This window comes from Bos indicus x Bos taurus, chromosome 8 (genome assembly GCF_003369695.1).
Source record: "Bos indicus x Bos taurus breed Angus x Brahman F1 hybrid chromosome 8, Bos_hybrid_MaternalHap_v2.0, whole genome shotgun sequence".
In the NCBI taxonomy this organism is placed as follows: domain Eukaryota; kingdom Metazoa; phylum Chordata; class Mammalia; order Artiodactyla; family Bovidae; genus Bos; species Bos indicus x Bos taurus.
Genome location: NC_040083.1, coordinates 79296866 through 79317120, shown reverse-complemented (window position 1 = coordinate 79317120; position 20255 = coordinate 79296866).

Below are 20255 nucleotides of genomic sequence, written 5' to 3'. Positions count from 1 at the left end.
CTCTTTTTGCGGAGCACGGGCTCTGGAGTTCTCAGGTTTCAGCAGTTGCTGCTCGAGGACTTAGTTGGCCCACTGCATGTGGGATCTTCCTGGATCAGGGGTCAAATCCGTGTCTTCTGCATTGGCAGGCAGATTCTTAACCCTGAGCCACCAGGTAAAATCAGTTTTCTTTACCACTAAAAACAGATTTTCAAATGTTAAGAATGACTCTGGATTCCTGGGATAAATCCCACTTGGTCATGTTGTATTATCCTTTTAATATATTGTTGGATTCAACTTGTTAAAATATTAGAATCTTTGTGCCTACATTCATGAAGGATATTGATCTGCAGTTTTCTTTTCTTGTATTACCTCTGATGGTGTCAGGATCAGGGTAACGCTGGCCTTGTAGAATGAGTTAGAAAGTTATGTTTATTCTTCCTATTCAATTTTTGGGGAAGAGTTTGTGTAGTATTGTTATTATTTTTCCCTTAAAAGCTTTTTTTAAATTCACCAGTAAGACCACTGGGGCTTGCATCTTAGTCTGTTCAGGCTTCTATAACAAAATAACATAGATTAGGTGGCTTATAACCAACAGAAATTTCTCTCTCATAGTTCTGGAGTCTGGAAGTCCAAGACTGAGTTGCCCTCATGGTCACGTTCAGGTGAGGGCCCTCTTCCTGGTGCAGAGTGGTGCTGACTTCTCCTTTTATCCTCACCTGGTGGAAGAAGCAAGGGAGCTTTCTCAGACTACTTTTATAAGGGCACTAATCCCACTCGTGAGGGCTCCACCTCATGATATAATCACCCCAAGGCTCCCATCTCCTAATGTCATCACCTCAGGGGCTAAGCTTCAACATACAAGTTTTGGAGGGACACAAGCATTTAGACCATAGCAGCTTGAAGTTTTCTTTATGAGATGGCTTTTAATTACAAATTCAATTTTTTCAATAAATATAGGGTTACTCTGGCTATATATGCTTTTCTTCAGTGAGTTAGGGCTATGTCTAGGTTGATATCCCTTAGGATTTGCCCATTTCACCTAAGTTGTTGAACTTATTGGCATTATTTATATTATTCCCTTGTTATCCTTTTAACATCTGTAGCTGTCACTCATCTCATTCCTGGCATTAATAATTTGTGTCTTTTCTTTACTTGATCAGTCTGTCTAGAAGATTGTCAATGTTTTCAATCTTCTCAAAAATGAGATTTCCATTAATTTGTCCATTGTTTTGTTTCTATATCACTGATTCCTACTTTGATATTTATCTGCTTTATTTTGATTCATTTGGATGGAGGAAAGAGGAAAGAAAGTATATATCCCCTCTTTTTGAGAATATGTCCCAGGAACTACATAGAGCACTTCTACTTACATTATAGTGGCTATAGCTGAGCCACACGGGCAGCCTTTGCTTCCAGGGAAGTTGCGAAAATGTAGAGTATATTCAGGGTGGTCACAAGTCCCACTGAAATTCCAGGTTGCTGGAAAGAAGAGAAGAGAAAACAGAGGGCAAGAATTAACCTCTGCCATCTGCAAAACAAACCATAGAGCAAATTCTCAAGAGTGTATTGCTATGGAGTTAAAGAGATGATTCCAACTAGATAAATGGAATCTAGCTGGGAATTTCAGGGAAAACACACCCTTATTTCCCAGGATTAGATGTGAAAAGAACATCTGACCTTTTTTACTTCAAACTATTTGGACCAGCACTTCTCAAACTTTAGTGTGAAGACTGATTACCTGGACATCTTGCTAAAAATGCAGTTTCTGACTGAGTAGGTCTTGGGTAGAGCCCAAGATTCTGCATTCCCAGCAGTTCCTAAGTGAGACCAGTGCTGCTGGTCTGAGGATCATACTTTGTGTAGCAGAGGACAGAACCTGTAATGGGTTGAACTGTGTCCCTGAAAAAGAAATGTTCAAGTCCTAACCTCCAATTCTTGTGAACGTGACCTTATTTGCAAATAGGGTCTTTGCAGATGTAACAAAGACATAAGTTAACATGAGGTCATACTGGATTAGGCTGGGCCCTAGATCCGCCCACTGGCATCCCTACGAGAGAAGAAGAAAGCCATGTAAAGATGGAGACAGAGGTTTGATGTAGTGTGGCTATAAGACAAGGAACACCAAGGATTCCCAGTAGCCAGCAGAAGCTAGAAGTGGCAGAAAGGATCCTCTTTTAGAGTCTTCAAAGAAAGCATAGCCCTGCCCACAACTTGAATTCAGACCTCTGCCTTCCAGAACTGTGAGACAGTATGTTCTTGCTTGTTGTATTAATCTTTTTAACAATTGTTTGTTTATTTTTGGCTGTGTTGGGTCTTAATTCCAGCATGTGGGACCTTAGTTCCCTGACCAGGGATCGAACCAGTGTCCCCTACATTGGAAGATGGATTCTTAACCACTGGACCACCAAGTAAGTCTCTGTTTCTGTTTTTTTTAAAGCCACCCAGTTTGCGGTCATTTGTAAGGGCAGCCTCATGAAACTAACACAGCCCTTGACTCCAGGTGTGGGGTTGCGGGGAGGCAGTGAGGGGGCAGGATGGAAGATTCTCTCAGACTTGAGTGTTGTCAAAATTGCATCATACTTCATCTCCTTCATTCCCAAGGTGGCATTTCTCAAAGCATAGAGTAGTGACCTAGGATTCTCATTTAGTATCTAGATTTTCTAGGCATCGCTCTAGCCATGAAATCAATATTTTTAAAGATTGGACCCAACATTGACTTTTCAAACAGGCACCCCAGGTGACAGGCTCCATAACTCTTTCCTTACCACCACAAGGCTGCAGAGAGTAAGAAGCTACTCCTGATGAAGGAGACAGGCGGGCGAGCTGCTGGCTGTCCTGGGCAAGGCTAGCCTGAACTGGCTGGTGGTGTTTTGGAGAGGGCTGATAATTAATGGTGGCTGACCCTGCCCTCTTTAGTCATTTTCTTGGGGGTGACTCTTTTGTTCTATGTAAAGTTAGTTTAAGTACTCAGAATAATCAGCTTCTGTAAATTAAAAAAAAAAAAACCAAACACATACTAAGAAGTGTAGTTTTCCATCTCTATCATTTTTCCTTAATCCCCAGCACCACTAAACTTTGAAGGAGTTTGATGATATTGACAAATGACTTAAAGGCCCCTGGCGGGGAAAAAAAACCCAAGTGCAAAAAAAAAATAAGAGCTGTGGTTCTCTGACTGCTATGGGCAGGGGTTATATGAGGGAAATTTCTGTGGCAGTAATATTCTATATCTTTCTTTCTTTTGGTGGGGAGAATGGTCAGTTTTTAGTTATGGATAACTTTATTTATTTATTTTTGAGAGTACCACATCTGGTCCCATCACTTCATGGGAAATAGATGGGGAAACAGTGGAAACAGTGTCAGACTTTATTTTTTGGGCTCCAAAATCACTGCAGATGGTGACTGCAGCCATGAAATTAAAAGACGCTTACTCCTTGGAAGAAAAGTTATGACCAACCTAGATAGCATATTCAAAAGCAGAGACATTACTTTGCCAAGAAAGGTCCGTCTAGTCAAGGCTATGGTTTTTCCTGTGGTCATGTATGGATGTGAGAGTTGGACTGTGAAGAAGGCTGAGTGCTGAAGAATTGATGCTTTTGAACTGTGGTGTTGGAGAAGACTCTTGAGAGTCCCTTGGACTGCAAGGAGATCCAACCAGTCCATTGTGAAGGAGATCAGCCCTGGGATTTCTTTGGAAGGAATGATGCTAAAACTTAAACTCCAGTACTTTGGCCACCTCATGCCAAGAGTTGACTCATTGGAAAAGACTCTGATGCTGGGAGGGATTGGGGGCAGGAGGAGAAGGGGACGACAGAGGATGAGATGGCTGGATGGCATCACTGACTCGTTGGATGTGAATCTGGGTGAACTCTGGGAGTTGGTAATGATGGACAGGGAGGCCTGGAGTGCTGCTATTCATGGGGTCGAAAAGAGTCGGACACGACTGAGTGACTAAACTGAACTGATACCTTTTTTTTGTTTGTTTATTTGGCTGTGTCATCTTAGTTGCAGAGCTCAGGTTATTCATTGTGACACACGGGTTTCTCTTTATTTGTGGCACACAGGCTCTGTAGTTGTGATACACAGGCTGCAGAGAGCATGCCAGCTTAGTTGCCCTGCAGCATGTGGGATCTTAGTTCCCCAATCAGGGATCAAACCTCTGTGCCCTGCATTGGAAGGTGAATTCTTAACCACTGGACAACCATGGAAGTCCTGACAGTAATATTCTATATCTTAATAGGGTCTGTGGTTACATAGTTAAATGTTTTTGTTAACCCAGGAAGTGTCTGTGCATTTCACTGTACTGAAATGTTCCACACAAGAAATCGATCTACCAAAGCTTCATTTCTACCTCACGAAAACACCACTTTTTGGCACATAGGAAAAGAATATCATGCTGTGGAATGGTGGTCCAGGCTTGTATTAGGAAGCACAGACCTGACCTGAATTCATGCTTTCTGGTCACCAAGAGACCTTGGTCAGAAAGGCTCTTGCTGGGGTCTGTGAACCTGGAGCACTGTCAGAGTGTGAACCACATGCAGGAATGCACAGTGGCCACTAGCCTGGCTCCTGGAGCCTGGGGCACCTGGGGTTCAACCTCCCTCTCCCACTTTTGTGATTGGAGCCAGCCACTTCACTTCCAAGCCTACACTCATTTGTAACATAGAATAACAATAGTATCAATTTCATGGAATTGTTGCAGGGAGTAAATAAAAATTTAACTCAAGGTATGACTGCAAGGAGATCCAAACAGTCCATCCTAAAGGAGATCAGTCCTGGGTGTTCATTGGAAGGACTGATGTTGAAGCTGAAACTCCAATACTTTGGCCACCTCATGCGAAGAGCTGACTCATTTGAAAAGACCCTGATGCTGAGGAAGACTGAAGGCAAGAGGAGAAGGGGACGACAGAGGATGAGGTGGTTGGATAGCATCACCAACTCAATGGACATGGGTTTGGATAGACTCCGGGAGTTGGTGATGGACAGGGAGGCCTGGCGTGCTGTGATTCATGAGGTCGCAAAGAATTGGACATGACTGAGTGACTGAACTGAACTGAATGACAGTAATCACTGGAAATTGATAGCTATTGTCACAGATGTTTATGCTGGTATTTATCAGATTTCTAGGTCTGTGTTCTTTTCAAAATTTTGCTATTTATTTAAAAGACCAGAGCTAGCAACTCCTTGTTTTAGTATGAAGTGAAGGAATTGTGTCTATTTAATTCCCAAATCACTGCAGATGGTGACTGCAGCCATGAAATTAAAAGACGCTTACTCCTTCGAAGAAAAGTTATGTCCAACCTAGATAGCATATTCAAAAGCAGAGACATTAATTACTTTGCCAACAAAGGTCCGTCTGGTCAAGGCTATGGTTTTTCCAGTGGTCATGTATGGATTTGAGAGTTGGACTGTGAAGAAAGCTGAGCACCAAAGAATTGATGCTTTTGAACTGTGGTGTTGGAGAAGACTCTTGAGAGTCCCTTGGACTGCAAGGAGATCCAACCAGTCCATTCTGAAGGAGATCAGCCCTGGGATTTCTTTGGAAGGAATGATGCTAAAGCTGAAACTCCAGTACTTTGGCCACCTCATGGGAAGAGTTGACTCATTGGAAAAGACTCTGATGCTGGGAGGGATTGAGGGCAGGAGGAGAAGGGGACGACAGAGGATGAGATGGCTGGATAGCATCGCTGACTCGATGGATGTGAGTCTGAGTGAACTCTGGGAGTTGGTGATGGACAGGGAGGCCTGGCGTGCTGTGATTCATGGGGTCGCAGAGTCAGACACGACTGAGCGACTGAACTGAACTGAATTCTATGTGTTGCCACAACCATTTTAAGAAAACTGCCTACAAGTAACAAAACAGCTTTATTTTGCAAACATGCTGTGGTCTGAATTGTATCCTCTCAGAATTCATTATGTTGAAGTCCTCATGCCAAGCATCTCAGAATGTGACTATATTTGAAAACAAGCTTGAAAGAGGTGATTAAGTGAAAATCAGGTTATTGGGTGGGCCCTAATCCAGTATCACTGGTGTCCTTATAAAAACAGGAGATTAGGTCAGGGTACAGAGGGAAGATCGTGTGAGGACACAGGAAGACAACAGCATCCATAAGCCAAAGAGGGGCTTCCAGGGAAACCAACCTTGCTGACACTTGAGCTCAGACTTCCAGCCTCCAAAAAAACTTCTGTCGTTTAAGCCACCTGGTCTGTCGTACTTTGTTACAGCAGTGCTCACAAACTAATACACATGTATATTAATAATTTCTACAAGATGAAGCATGGTTAAGTAAACTTAACTTTAAGAATACAATCTACCGTTTTTAAATCATTTTTTGACTTTGTTTTAAAGAGCAGTTTTAGGTTCACAGTAAAATTGAGAAGAAGGTAAAGTTTCCTGTGGGAGCTTCCCTGGTGGCTTAGTGGTAAAGAATCCACCTGCCAATGCAGGAGACGTGGGTTCCATCCCTAGGTTGGGACGATCCCCTGGAGAAGGAAAGGACAACTCACTCCAATATTCTTGACTGGAAAATTCCATGGACAGATGAGCCTGGTGGGCTACAGTCCATGGGGTCACAATTTAGTGACTAAACAACAACAAAGTTTCCCATATGCTTCCTCCTCATCCCCACCCCAACCCACGCATAGTCTCCTCTATGGGGAGACTATGGGCTGTTACGCGTCTAGTCAAGGCTATGGTTTTTCCTGTGGTCATGTATGGATGTGAGAGTTGGACTGTGAAGAAAGCTGAGCACCAAAGAATTGATGCTTTTGAACTGTGGTGTTGGAGAAGACTCTTGAGAGTCCCTTGGACTGCAAGGAGATCCAACCAGCTCATCCTAAAGGAGATCAGCCCTGGGTGTTCTTTGGAAGGACTGATGCTAAAGCTGAAACTCCAGTATTTTGGCCACCTCATGCAAAGAGTTGACTCATTGGAAAAGACTCTGATGCTGGGAGGGATTGGGGGCAGGAGGAGAAGGGGACGACAGAGGATGAGATGGCTGGATGGCATCACCGACTCAATGGATGTGAGTTTGAGTGAACTCTGGGAGTTGGTGATGGACAGGGAGGCCTGGCGTGCTGCAATTCATGGGGTTGCAGAGAATCCTACAGGACTGAGCGACTGAACTGAACTGGACTGAAGCCCCGTAAGTGTGATACATTTGTTACAACTGATGCCCCTACATTGACACATCATATCTAAAGTCCATAGTTTACCTTAGGGTTCCCTCTGGGTATTATACATCCCATGGGTTTTTTAAAAAAAATGTGTAATGACATGTGTCCACCATTACAGAATATTTTCACTACCCTAAAAATCCTATGTTTCCCACCTATTAATCCTATCCCAAACCCAATCCCTGTCAACCACTGATTTTTTTTTGTTTTTACTATCTCCATAGCTGCACAGAATGTCACACAGTTGGAATCATACAGTATGTAACCTTTTTTAGACTGGCTTATTTCATTTAGTAATAGGCATTTAAGCTTTCTTCATGTCTTTCTATGGTGTGATAGCTCATTACTTTTTAGTGCTGAATAATATTCCATTGTCTGGATGTACCACTGTTTATTTATCTACTTACTATTTTCTTTCTTTTTGTTTGGCTGCGCCACACAGCATGTGGGATCTTGGTTCCCCCACCAGGGATAGAACCTGTGCCCTCTGCAGTGGAAACACAGAGCCCTAACCATTGAACCACCAGGAAATTCCTTGTCCACTCACTATTTCACAATGGAAGGACATCTTGGTTGCTGCCAAGTTTTAGCAATTATGAACAAAGTTTCTGTAAATATTCATGTGCAAGTTTTGTGTGATCGTAAGTTTTAAACTTCTCTTAGTAAATACCAAGGAGCATGATGGCTGGATCCCATGGGAAAGATATTGTTTTGTAAGAAACCACCATGCAAAGAGTTGACTCATCGGAAAAGACTGATGCTGAGAGGGATTGGGGGCAGGAGGAAAAGGGGACGACAGAGGATGAGATGGCTGGATGGCGTCACTGACTCGATGGACGTGAGTTTGAGTGAACTCTGGGAGTTGGTGATGGACAGGGAGGCCTGGCGTGCTGCGATTCATGGGGTGGCAAAGAGTCGGACACAATTGAGCAACTGAACTGAACTGAAGAAACCACCAAACTGTCTTCCAAGTGGTTGTTCATTTTGCATTCCCTCCAGCAATGACTGAGAGTTCCCATTGCTCCACATCCTTGTCAGCATTTGGTGTTGTCAGTGTTCTCAGTGATTTTTTCCTTTATCACTAGTCCTGGAATCTCAGGCAATTTGCAAGCCCATCTTCAGCAGCCCCCACTTCACTCTCTCCCCCACTTCTTTCTTTGCCATATGTGCACTTTTCTAGCTGCTCCAACCATATGTGAATGATACTCCATTCTGGTGGTGGAAAAGAAAAAGATCTTTTTTAAAAATTCAATTTTCACATCTTACTGTCTTGATATATGTATTTTGCATCTCTGGTGAGTTTGCTTAAAAATACATGACTCAGACATTAAAAAATCTGCCTGCAATGCAGGAGACCCAGGTTCAATGACTTGGTTGGGAAGATTCCCTGGAGAAAGGAATGGCAACCCACTCCAACAGTCTTGCCTGGAGAATTCCATGGACAGAGGCGCCTGGTGGGCTACAGTCCATGGGTGTCAAAGATTTGGACGTGACTGACCGACTAACACTTTAACTTGCACATGTATATGAAACTTCCTTGATGGTCCAATGGTTGGGACTCCGTGTCTTCCACTGCATGGGGCACTGGTTCGATCACTGGTCAGGGAACTAGGATTCTGCTTGCTACGTGGTACAAACAAAGAAACAAAAACAAAGCAAAAAATACATACATACACATTAGAGACAGGACCAAGTAAACACACAAGGAGATACAGTACAAACGGTGCAAAGTTAGATGTCTGGAACAGTTTGGGTTTTTCAGAGAGGCAGTTGGGAGTAGGACAAGTTTCCGAGCCTTCTAAAATGTGCCCCTGCTCCTCCCCTGGGTTAAGCTGGCCCCGTTGCTGTATTTCTCCCATCATTATTTCAAACTTTCATCTCTTGACTCTACTCCTTTCCAAATGTCCAACTATAGCCCTGATTTGCTACCCAGGTGGCGCAGTGCCAATGCAGGAGATGCAAGAGACTGGAGTTTGATCCCTGGGTAGGGAAGATCCCCTGGAGGAAATGGCAACCCACTCCAATATTCTTGCCTAGGAAACCCCACGGACAGAGGAGCCTGGAGAGCTACAGTCCATGGATTCACAGAGTAAGATGCATTGAGAGACTGAGCATAGCACAGTCCTGATTTATCCTTTCTCTTATGAAGGTTGCTCTTCCTGGCCAGCTTGCGAAGCTTCCCTGGCTCATTATCATAGCAATAGGAGCACACTGCTGAAATCAGCACCAACAAAGCAGGGAGATCATGTGCTTGCACACAACCATGGATCTGGGTCACAGACATGTCAGGCTGGCTAAAATGGCAACTCTGCATTTCCCAGCTCATAGACTTGAAAAACAGGGAGATAGTAACTTTTGGGAAAATTACTATTCACCTCCACACCTCTTTCCTCTCTTGTGAATGATGGCTTTTCTCTAACCCAGAGGGAAATCTTTAGATGGTTTGGTTTCACCTCACCCAAATAGGGATGACCCAAAATATAGGTCAGGAGACCTTCTGTTCCACAGTGCACCATCCCTGTAAGGGCTTAGCTCCACTCTACCACTCACAGGCTTGCATCCTGGGCTACCAAAAGAGGGAGAAGTGGGTTGTTGGGAACGGAACACAATTTGGCGGCTGAAAAGGTACAGCATGGGGGCTTCTGGTTGTGGAGGAAGGGGGCCCTAGCCAGTCTCTGAGAAGGTAGCCTGAGGTGAGGCAGTTCTGAGGATCACTCAGATGGAGAGCACGTGGGCTGCAGGCCTGAAGAAGCCCCCAGGAGGCCTCCTGGATGTCAAGAGAAAGCTGATGGCCTCTGGAGGTACAATCCCCCCTTCAGATCCTGTACCCCCATCCAGACTTCATCAGTCTCACCCCTGTGTCCAACCCTGAGGCTCCCTTCTAGGTTCAGGTTAAAAGGCTTTACTTCTTTCAAGGCATTTCTTCCACATCTCTTTCAACAAGCATGCATCCTTCCATTTCATCCCAGTGCTGGGGCTTGGGAAATTCAAAGACCCATAATTGAAATGTTTTTTATTTCTGGTTTTCCTGTGCTATACAGAGTCTCAGGCAATAAACACAGTGCCTAAATTGGGAGCCCATGGACCCATTCTCAGAATAAAAATGTTAAATGCATGAAAGTAAAATGAAAAAAAAAAGCAATCATATTAAAATATAGTTATTAATATATTAAAAAACAAATGTGTAGTAATATATATATAACAAATGATATAGTAATATATGTGCTTGTTTAATGCATCAACAAGATCAAGTACTTTGATTTCAAAGGGCCGTCATGCATAAATGTTATTTAGAGACATTTGATACAATTATGATATGTTGTCAAAGTATCTGTATTTTCTCTTGGTTACAAAGTCATGGGTACTGTGAATATAGTGAAGTCTATTGCCACATTAAAATGGAAAGTATGCTGAGTCTCAGAGCTTCCCTGATTGCTTAGTCCTGCCAATGCAGGAGACAGGACTTCAACCACTGGGTCAGGAAGATCACCTGGAGAAGGAAATGGCAATCCACTCCAGTATTCTTGCCTGGGAAATCCCATGGACAGAAGAGCCTGGCAGGCTACAGTTGGTGTCACAAAAGAGTCAAGCATGACAGTGACTAAAAGAACACGCTGAGTCTCAGTTAGAGGTTATGTCAGTAACTATGAAGAGCTGATTTTCTCTTCTTGGAAGGGTATAGGTTAGCATGTCATGGTGTTACCGATGCTCACAGAAAACAGGAGACTCCTGAGGCAGAGACAAAGGACAGTTGGTAAGCCACAGATAGAACAGTAGGCTGAGGTATCAGCATTCAAGCTGGTCCTCTGAACCTCTTCCCACAGTCATGTGAAGAACGCCAGGTGACACTGTACACACAGTGGATTGTACTTAATTATTTATATTAACATGTAATGAATTTATTGTTTTTAAATAAAGTACTAATTTTTAAAAATTTTCTAAAATATTTATAGTAGAACTCACATGATGGAAAATTCTTTGGGGTCATCCATAATTTTTAAGTGTATCTACTGAAAATTTTGTGGTCCTGAGCCTGAATAAGCAAAAAAATTCTTCAGGAAGAAGAACAAAGCTGGAGGTATTCTATCTGATTTCAAGCTATACTACAAAACTATAGTAATCAAAAAAGCATGGCGTTGGCACAAAAACAGACATATAGATCAATAAAGAGCCCCCAAATGAACCCACACTTACATGGTCAATTAATCTATGATAAAGGAGGCAAGATTAAACAATGGGGAAAAACACTCTTTTCAATAAATGGTGCTGGGAAAACTGGTCAACTACATGCAGAAGAATCAAACTGGACTACTTTCTCACATAATGTACAGAAATAAACTCAAGATGGATTAAAGACTTGAATATAAGACCTGAAACCATAAAATTAGAATAAAACATAGGTAGTATGCCTTTGATACTAGTCTGAGCAACATTTTTTGGGGGATATGTCTCAAGTAGGAAAAACAAATCAAAAATAAAATGGGACTACATCAAACTAAAAAACTTTTGCACAGCAAAGGAAACCATTAACAAAGTGGAAAGGCTGCTACTGAATGGGAGAAGATGCTTGCCAATGATAATCTGATAAGGGGTTAATATCCAAAAGATACAAGACTTCATATAACTCAACTTCAGAAAAAACAAACAACCTGATTAAAAAATAGATAATCTGAATAGACATTTTCCCAGATGGCCAAAAGGCACATGAAAAGATGTTCAACATTATTCATGATCAGGGAAATCCAGATCAAAACCACAATGAGATATTACCTCATACTTCTCAGAATGCATGCAATCAAGTTCAGTTGCTCATTCATGTCCAGCTCTTTGTGACCCCATGGACTGTAGCCCACCAGGCTCCTCTGTCCATGGGATTATTCAGGCAAGAATACTGGAGTGAGTTGTCATTTTCTCCTCCTGGGGATCTTTCCAACCCAGAGACTGAACCCATGTCTCTGAATCTCCTGCACTGATTGGCAGGTGGATTCTTTACCACTGACCCTCCTGTGAAGCCCACTTCACAGAATGGTTATTTTCAAAAACATCACAAGTAATAAATGTTGGCAAGGATGTAGAGAAAAGGGAATATTCATGCACTGTTGCTGGGAGTGTAAATTGGTGCAGTCAGTATGAAAAGCAGTAAGATTCAGCAATTCTGAGTATTTTTCCAAAGAAAACAAAAATACTAGTTCAAAAAGATATATGTACCCCTATGTTCATTGCAGCCTTTTTCACAATAGCCAAAATATGAGAGGAACCTAAATGGCTATCAATAGATGAATGGATAAAATAGATGTGGTGTAAATATATACAATGGATAATATAATTTAGCTCTTTGGATTCCTATCTTTCTCTACTTCGAGTCATAGCCCCTTGGCACACAATGCATTTTCCTCCTTTTCTTTGGCTCCCAGTTTCCTCACTTTTTGATTCATATCCTGTGGTTTCTCTGGATGTACTGTGTGACGAACTAGTACCACCAAAACTGACAGTGGAAGAAGATGCCCTTGGTGATGCAGAGCAGCTGCATTGCTTTTAAGTGACATCCTCTCTTCCTGCAATCTCCACCTCTATCCCCACTGTGCCCCGCCAGGCCCTGATTTACTGTGTCCTTGATGTCTCTCCTGATTGATTTCCACTTGCCAACCTCAGGAAGGTGCTGGAAAACCAGTCAATACTAAAGTGTCAGTGTTCTATGGGCTGTGCTGATTATCTATTGCTGCATAACCAACCACCTCAAATGCACGGGCTTGAGACAATAAACATTCTGTGATCCTTCCAAAATCCCCTGTGCTGACTGGATGCAATTGGACACTTCTCGTGCAGGGTCTTGAGAGTCCCTTGGACTGCAAGGAGACCCAACCACTCCATCCTAAAGGAAATCAGTCCTGAATATTCATTGGAAGGGCTGATGCTGAAGCTGAAACTCCAATACTTTGGCCACCTGATGCAAAGAACTGACTCATTTGAAGATACTCTGATGCTGGGAAAAATTAAAGGCTGGAGGAGAAAGGGATGATAGAGGATGAGATGGTTGGATGGCATCACTGACCCAATGGACATGAGTTTGAGTAAACTCTGGAGTTAGTGATGGACAGGGAAGCCTGGCGTGCTGCAGTCCATGGGGTCACAAAGAGTTGGACATGACTGAGCAACTGAACTGACTGAATGACGTGCAGGGTCCCTCCTGCAGTCACAGTCAGATGGAAAAGCCAAAGGCTGTGTTAGTCCATTTGGGCCTCTGTAACACAATACCACAGACTGGGCAGCTTACAGACAACAGGAATTTATTTCTCAGGGTGCTGGAGGTCAGAGGATCAGGAGCTTACATGGTCAGGTTCTGGTGAGATCCTGCTTCCTGGCTGCAGACCACTGACCTCTCACCATGTCCTCCAATGGCGGAAGGAGGGAGCTTTCCGGAGTCTCTTTATACATAGGCCATCACTCCTGATGGCCTCATCTCCTTCTAACATCACCTCGGGGGTTAGGTATCTAGTCGGGAGCATGTTCAGATCACAGCAGCGGTCGACTCTGGAGTCGAGGGGGAATCAATTAGAGCTTCCTCCCTCATGTGCATGGCAATTGCTGGGAGCTGTCAGCTGAGACCACAGATGGGGTTGGCAGCTACACACCCACATGTGGCCTTTCCATGTGGCCTGGGCTACCCCACAGCGTGTGTGGCTGGAGTGTAACAGTGAACATCCTGGAGAGACCCAGAGGCAGCTATGTCACCTTGTATGACCTCATTTGTGCTGTACTCTATTTGCTGGAGCAGTCATAAACCCCCACCCAGTTTTAAGGGAAGAAGACACAGCCTACAGTCTCAATGGGAAGAGTATCAAGGAATTTTAGGGCCAAAGCAACTCAATACTTTTTTCTTTCCCTACTTAGTCAAGGCTGGACCACTGAAATCTAGCTTTAATAACATACTAGGGCTTCACTTTATGCATGTAGGTAATCCACCTTAGGAGGAAGGGAAGAATTGATTGCTATTGCTAAACTTTTCTTCCTTTTCAGGAACGGTACCTACATCTGGGGTCATGGCTAACCAGAATAGAAGCCTCTATTTCCCAGCTACCTTGCTACTAGCAATGGACATGAGACAAAGTTCTGGCCAAGGAATGTGATCAGAAATGTTATATGCAACTTTTGAGAGGTATCCTCAAAGGAAAAGAACAAGCTTTTCTTTCTCCTTTTCTCCTTCATCTGGATGGAATGAGGAAGTGACAGCTTAAGCTTAAACAGCTGTCCTGGGATGAAGGCCACACTTAGGAGCAGTGGAGTCCAAGCCCCTTCAGACTCTGCAGGCATGTCAATTCAGCCAAGACCATCTACTTGGAGACTTACCTGTGAGAGAATAAAGCTTTGTGGGTTAAGCCACTATTATTCAGGTTTCTTGAATAGCAGCTGAACCTAATCCTAAAATGATAAAGCAAAGCTCCCTTTATGGGCTTAAACTTCACATTCTATAGAGTGGAACCTTACAGGGAAAAAAGGTTTTTTCCAGGCGTTCCTTTCATAGGGTGACTAGCCTTGTACTGCTCACTGGATCATCAGAGACCAGTGTTTCTCAGTTGACCAGGGTGGGTGCACTATGGGCACTGTGCATGCACGCATGCTCAGTTGCTTCAGTCGTGTCCGACTCTTTGCAACCCTATGGACTGTAGCCTGCCAGACTCCTCTATCTATGCGATTTTCCCAAAAAGAATACCAGAGTGGGTTGCCATGTTTTCCTCCAGGGAAGCTTCCCAACCCAGGGATCGGACTCATATCTCTGGTATCTCCTGCATTGCAGGCAGATCATTTTTTGCTGGGTAGGATCCTCAACTAAAGGTCAATAGCAGATGGCTCCCCAACCCCTTCTGCCGCTGCTGCTGTTATGTCGCTTCAGTCGTGTCCGACTCTGTGTGACCCCATAGACGGCAGCCCACCAGGCTCCCCCGTCCCTGGGATTCTCCAGGCAAGAACCCTGGAGTGGGTTGCCATTTCCTTCTCCAGTTCATGAAAGTGAAAAGTGAAAGTGAAGTCGCTCAGTTGTGTCCGACTCTTAGCGACCCCATGGACTGCAGCCTACTAGGCTCCTCCATCCATGGGATTTTCCAGGCAAGAGTACTGGAGTGGGGTGCCAGTGCCTTCTCCACAACCCCTCCTAGTCGTTGTTTAAAAACAGAATTATAAATAAAACTGATTACAATCACCAAAGTTGCTAAGAGACTGAACTTCATTATTTCAACTACTAAAAAGAAACAATAATTACAAAACATTAATTCTTAGAGGTGCTAAGAATTGCTACAATGGAAATCATATTACAATTCACAAGTGAATCATATTAACATGTTGCACATGTTAAATTGACACAACGTTGTATGTAAAATATAACTTAGCACAAAAAATGTTTCCTTACATTTCCAAATGCTCCCTCCATGCAGGATACTACCCTCAACCGAGAACCACTGCTCCAGACCAAGGAGACTGACCCACTGTAAGGGAAATTAAAATGGAAGAAGTCTTGTTCAGGCTTCAGAAGCAGCAGAGCAGTCCTGATCTTATTTGTGATCTGCCTGGACACTGCCTGGATTCCATGCTTGCCCTTGGACACAGCTCATTAGGCAGCACTTTAGATAAGAGAAGGAGTGGGTCTGGGAATTCTTGAGCCCCTGGAGACCTGGCCAGCTGTCTGGGGTTTGATGAAATCCTATGAATTGCAAGATAAAATAAATACTGTTGTAAAAATGTTAAAGTAAAACCAGAGCTGCCTTTTTGCGCACAAAGTGATGATGATGTCAGTTTGTGGCCTGAAATTTTAAGCAAGAGCCTCCAAACTGCAATTTGAAGTCTCACCCATAGAGCAGATGCACTGCCCAGGACCTTTCCCATACCCACAAGGGTGTGACCCCACTATGTCACCCTAGAGGAAACAAAGTGGTTCTTAACACAAGTTGTGAAAGATCTTGCTGGGTGTGGAGAACTTGACAGATTTGGTAAGGTGGTAAGTCAGTGGGGATATGAACAAAACTAAGACAGCAGGACTGCTGCTGCTGCTAAGTCGCTTCAGTCGTGTCTGACTCTGTGCGACTCCATAGACGGCAGCCCACCAGGCTCCCCCGTCCCTGGGATTCTCCAGGCAAGAACACTGGAGTGGGTTGCCATTGCCTTCTCCAGTGTGTGAAAGTGAAGTTGCTCAGTCGTGTCTGACTCTTAGTGACCCCATGGACTGCAGCCCACCAGGCTCCTCCATCCATGGGATTTTCCAGGCAAGAATACTGGAGTGGGTTGCCATGCCCTCCTCCAGAGTATCTTTCTGACCCAGGGATCAAACCCACATCCCTTACAATCTCCTGTGTTGGCAGGTGGGTTCTTTACCACTAGTGCCACCAGGAGAACCCTGCTCAAGAACCTACTTGTATGCAAAAAAAGAATTCACAGGAAACAAAAGGCAGAGCGACTTACCTGGTGGTTCGGTGGCTAAGATTCCATGCTCCCAATGCATGGGGCCTGGGTTTGATGCCTGGCTGGGGAGCTAGATCCTGTATGCCCCAACAAAGATTAAAGATCCCATGTGCCGCAACTAAGACCTGGCACAGCCAAATAAGTAAATTAAAAAAAATTTTTAAAGCAAAAATCACTGAAATATAATTGACATTTCAAACTGTATTTTCAAGAAATATCCTCCTTTCTCAACATCATAGAAAAATAAGCAGTAGTGGATGAGTCAGCTTCTCAAGTTTGTAAGTTTTCAAGTATTCTTACCATTGCTGCAAAGTTAAAACAAACTGTCAGTCTCTCACTGTAGACATACATCTCAAGGTTAGAGAACCAATCTACCTCAGAAGTCTTTTGAAAACGCTTTTGAGAACCAAAGACATGCAAGCATTAGTGAAGCAGAAGAACCTCCTTTCCTTGAACACTGCATCTTGGTGCCAAAAACACACAGCACTACTCCTGCATATCCTGGGCTAGAGTGCTGTTCTATCTATGTCAGACTTCATGCCTTCAGGCTGCCTCCAGATTTCAGTATACCCTTAGCTTGGGCACTTTTCTTCTTATCTGCTCAGTGGGCATTCCCTGGCCCCCTCCTCTGCCCGTCCAGCTGGGTCTCCCATAATCCTTTGCATTGGGGCCATGCCCTAACAGGTGTACCTGTTTGCACACCAAGCAGAGGAAACCATAAAAGGAGCTCTGGAAGCGCGTCAGCTTTAAAGTATGTTGTAGGGCTCTCAACCCATTCAGGAATCTTTCCACGACTTTGCTCAGTATTGCCCAGGCTATTAAAAACTGATGTTTCTTGCTCAACTTCAAATCATATTACAGTTCTTGATAGTATGAGGCTATAATCACAGTCTTTTACAGCTCCAGTCAATACAGGAGACTGAAGACAGTTATTAAAAAAGAGGCATCTGCTTCCCTGGTGGCTCAAACAGTAAAGAATCTGCCTGCAATTCGGGAGACCTGGGTTTGATCCCTGGGTTGGGAAGATCCCCTGGAGGAGGACATGGCAACCCACTCCAGTAATCTTGCCTGGAGAATCCCCATGGACAGAGGAGCCTGGTGGGCTACAGTCCATGGGGTCACATAGAGATGGACACAACTGAGTGACTAAGCACAACACACTTAGAATAAAGATTATCCCTACCTTCCTTTGTATGATAGTAAGCTGGCCTTTCAGAGGTTTCAGATGATCAATAAAAGCCCTTCTGCCAACACAGGATTGCCAGACTTTTATAAAACATAAAACCCCCCAAACCAAAAAAACAGGATGCCAAGTTAAATCAAGTTTCAGTTAAATAACAAATACATATGTACATGGTATCATACCCATTCAGTATACAGGACATACTTACACTAAAAACCTACCTATTGTTTATCTACAGTTCATATATATCTGACAACCTTACCCAGGTAACAAAGACTCTGTGAGTCAGAATGCTTTGGACTGCTTGTGACAGGAATCCAGCTCATATGGCTTAAGTCAAATGGAGAATTAATTGGCGGATATAACTGAAAAGTCCAGGGATAGGACTGGCATCAGTTATGGCTGGGTCCAGAAGATCAAATGATATCATCAACACTAGACTCTACCTCTGTCTTTTTCAACATATTAGGCAGGTGTCTCCACGTGGGGGCCCCAAGCAGCTCGGCTGCTGCTGCTGCTAAGTCACTTCAGTCATTATCTGACTCTATGCGAACCCATAGATGGCAGCCCACCAGGCTGTTCTGTCCTTGGGATTCTCCAGGTAAGAATACTGGAGAGGGTTGCCATTTCCTTCTCCAATGCATGCATGCATGCTAAGGCGCTTCAGTCATGACTAACTCTGCAAGCAGCTCTAGGCTTATCTTTTCCTAGTATGGGTTGCCTTCGTGGAAAAAAGCCTTCTGTTTTCCAGTAGCTCCAGCAGATGTCCTGAACAGAGTTTCATTGCATTGACTGGATCTTGTGCCCATCTATGAACCAGTCACTATACCCCGTGGAATTGGGCATTGTATTAATTCCCGGGGGCTGCCATAACAAAGTACCAAAACTGGTTGGCTTCAAACAACAGGAATTTTATTCTGACATGGTCGTGAAGGTAAGGTCATGCTCTCCCCAAAGACTCTAGGGGAGAACCCATTGCTTACCTCTTCCAGCTTCTGGTGGCTCCAGGCACTCCTCGGCTTGTGGCCACATGGTTCCAGCTTCTGTCTCTGTGGGTCATATATAGCTTCTTTCTCTCTTCTGTCCAAACACCCTCAGCTTTTCCCTTATAAGGACACTTGTCCTGAAATGCCAGTTGGGCACAGACAGCCCTGTGCCAGTCTCCTGCAGCACCTAGCCTCTGCAGCACAAGTACCAAGCAACTGCAGCTTTCCTGGGCACCTGGAGCAGTTTTGTAAGAGAGCACCTCCAGTGAGAAACCAACCCATGAACAGCTTTCCTGGGCAGCTTAGAAGGTGATTTCTAGATTTCTAGAAAGTTCTGGAGGGCAGATTTTCAGCAAGTTCTACTGACAACACAGCAATTTCTCTGCCACTTAGGGAGCCACAACCCTCTCTACAGAGGTCTCAATCTTATTTTTGTGGTTGGTGGAGAGACAGGCAGATCTGATAACAGCTGCTCAGAATACCTTCCATTCCTGTATTCTTTATTTTTTTTAAAGGTTTATTTAGTTAGATTTTTGTTTCTTTGCTGTGCTGAGTCTTTGTTGCTGCACATGGGCTTTCTCTAGTTGTGACGAGCGGGGCTATTCTTTGATGTCAGGTGCAGACTTATTGCGGTGGCTTCTCTTGTTGCACAGAGCACAGGTTCTAGGCGGGCAGGCTTCAGTAGCTGTGGCGCATGGGCCTAGTTGCTCTGCTACATGTGGAATCATCCTGGACCAGGGATTGAACCAGTGTCCCCTGCACTGAAAGGTGGACGCTTGACCACTGGACCACCAGGGAAGCCCCATTCCGATATTATTTATAGTTCTCTTTGCTTTCTACCTGGAGGCGGCGATGGCACCCCACTCCAGTACTCTTGCCTGGAAAATCCCATGGACAGAGGAGCCTGGTAGGCTGCAGTCCATGGGGTTGCGAAGAGTCGGACATGACTGAGCGACTTCCCCTTTACCTTTCCCTTGCTTTTTACTGGCCAGACCCTTGTGATGCTATGTTAAAGAATCTATATATTTAAACTTACCCTGTTTAAATTACTGTGTACTTTTTCTCTCTCTAGATAAGATCCAAGTGGATACGCCATCCTTCTACACCTTCCTTGTCTAATGTTGTAGCCACTAGCCACATGTAGCTATTGAGCATTTGAAATGTGGCTAGTGCCGAGGAGAAAATGACTTCTTTATGTTTACTTTTATACTGAAATTAAAAAAAAAAGTGGACTTCCCTGATGGTCCTGTGGATACAAATCCACCTGCCAACGCAGGGGACATGGGATGATCCTTGCTCTGGGAAGATCCGCATGCCACGGACACAGAGCCCATGCACCAGAGCTGGCCCTCTACAGCAAGAGAAGCCACCACAGTGAGAAAATGGCAGGCAGCAATGAAGACCCAGAGTCGTCAAAAATAAGTAAATAAAAATTTAAAAAACTGAAGTGGTGTATTTATTTTCTGTCAAATGTTTTACCA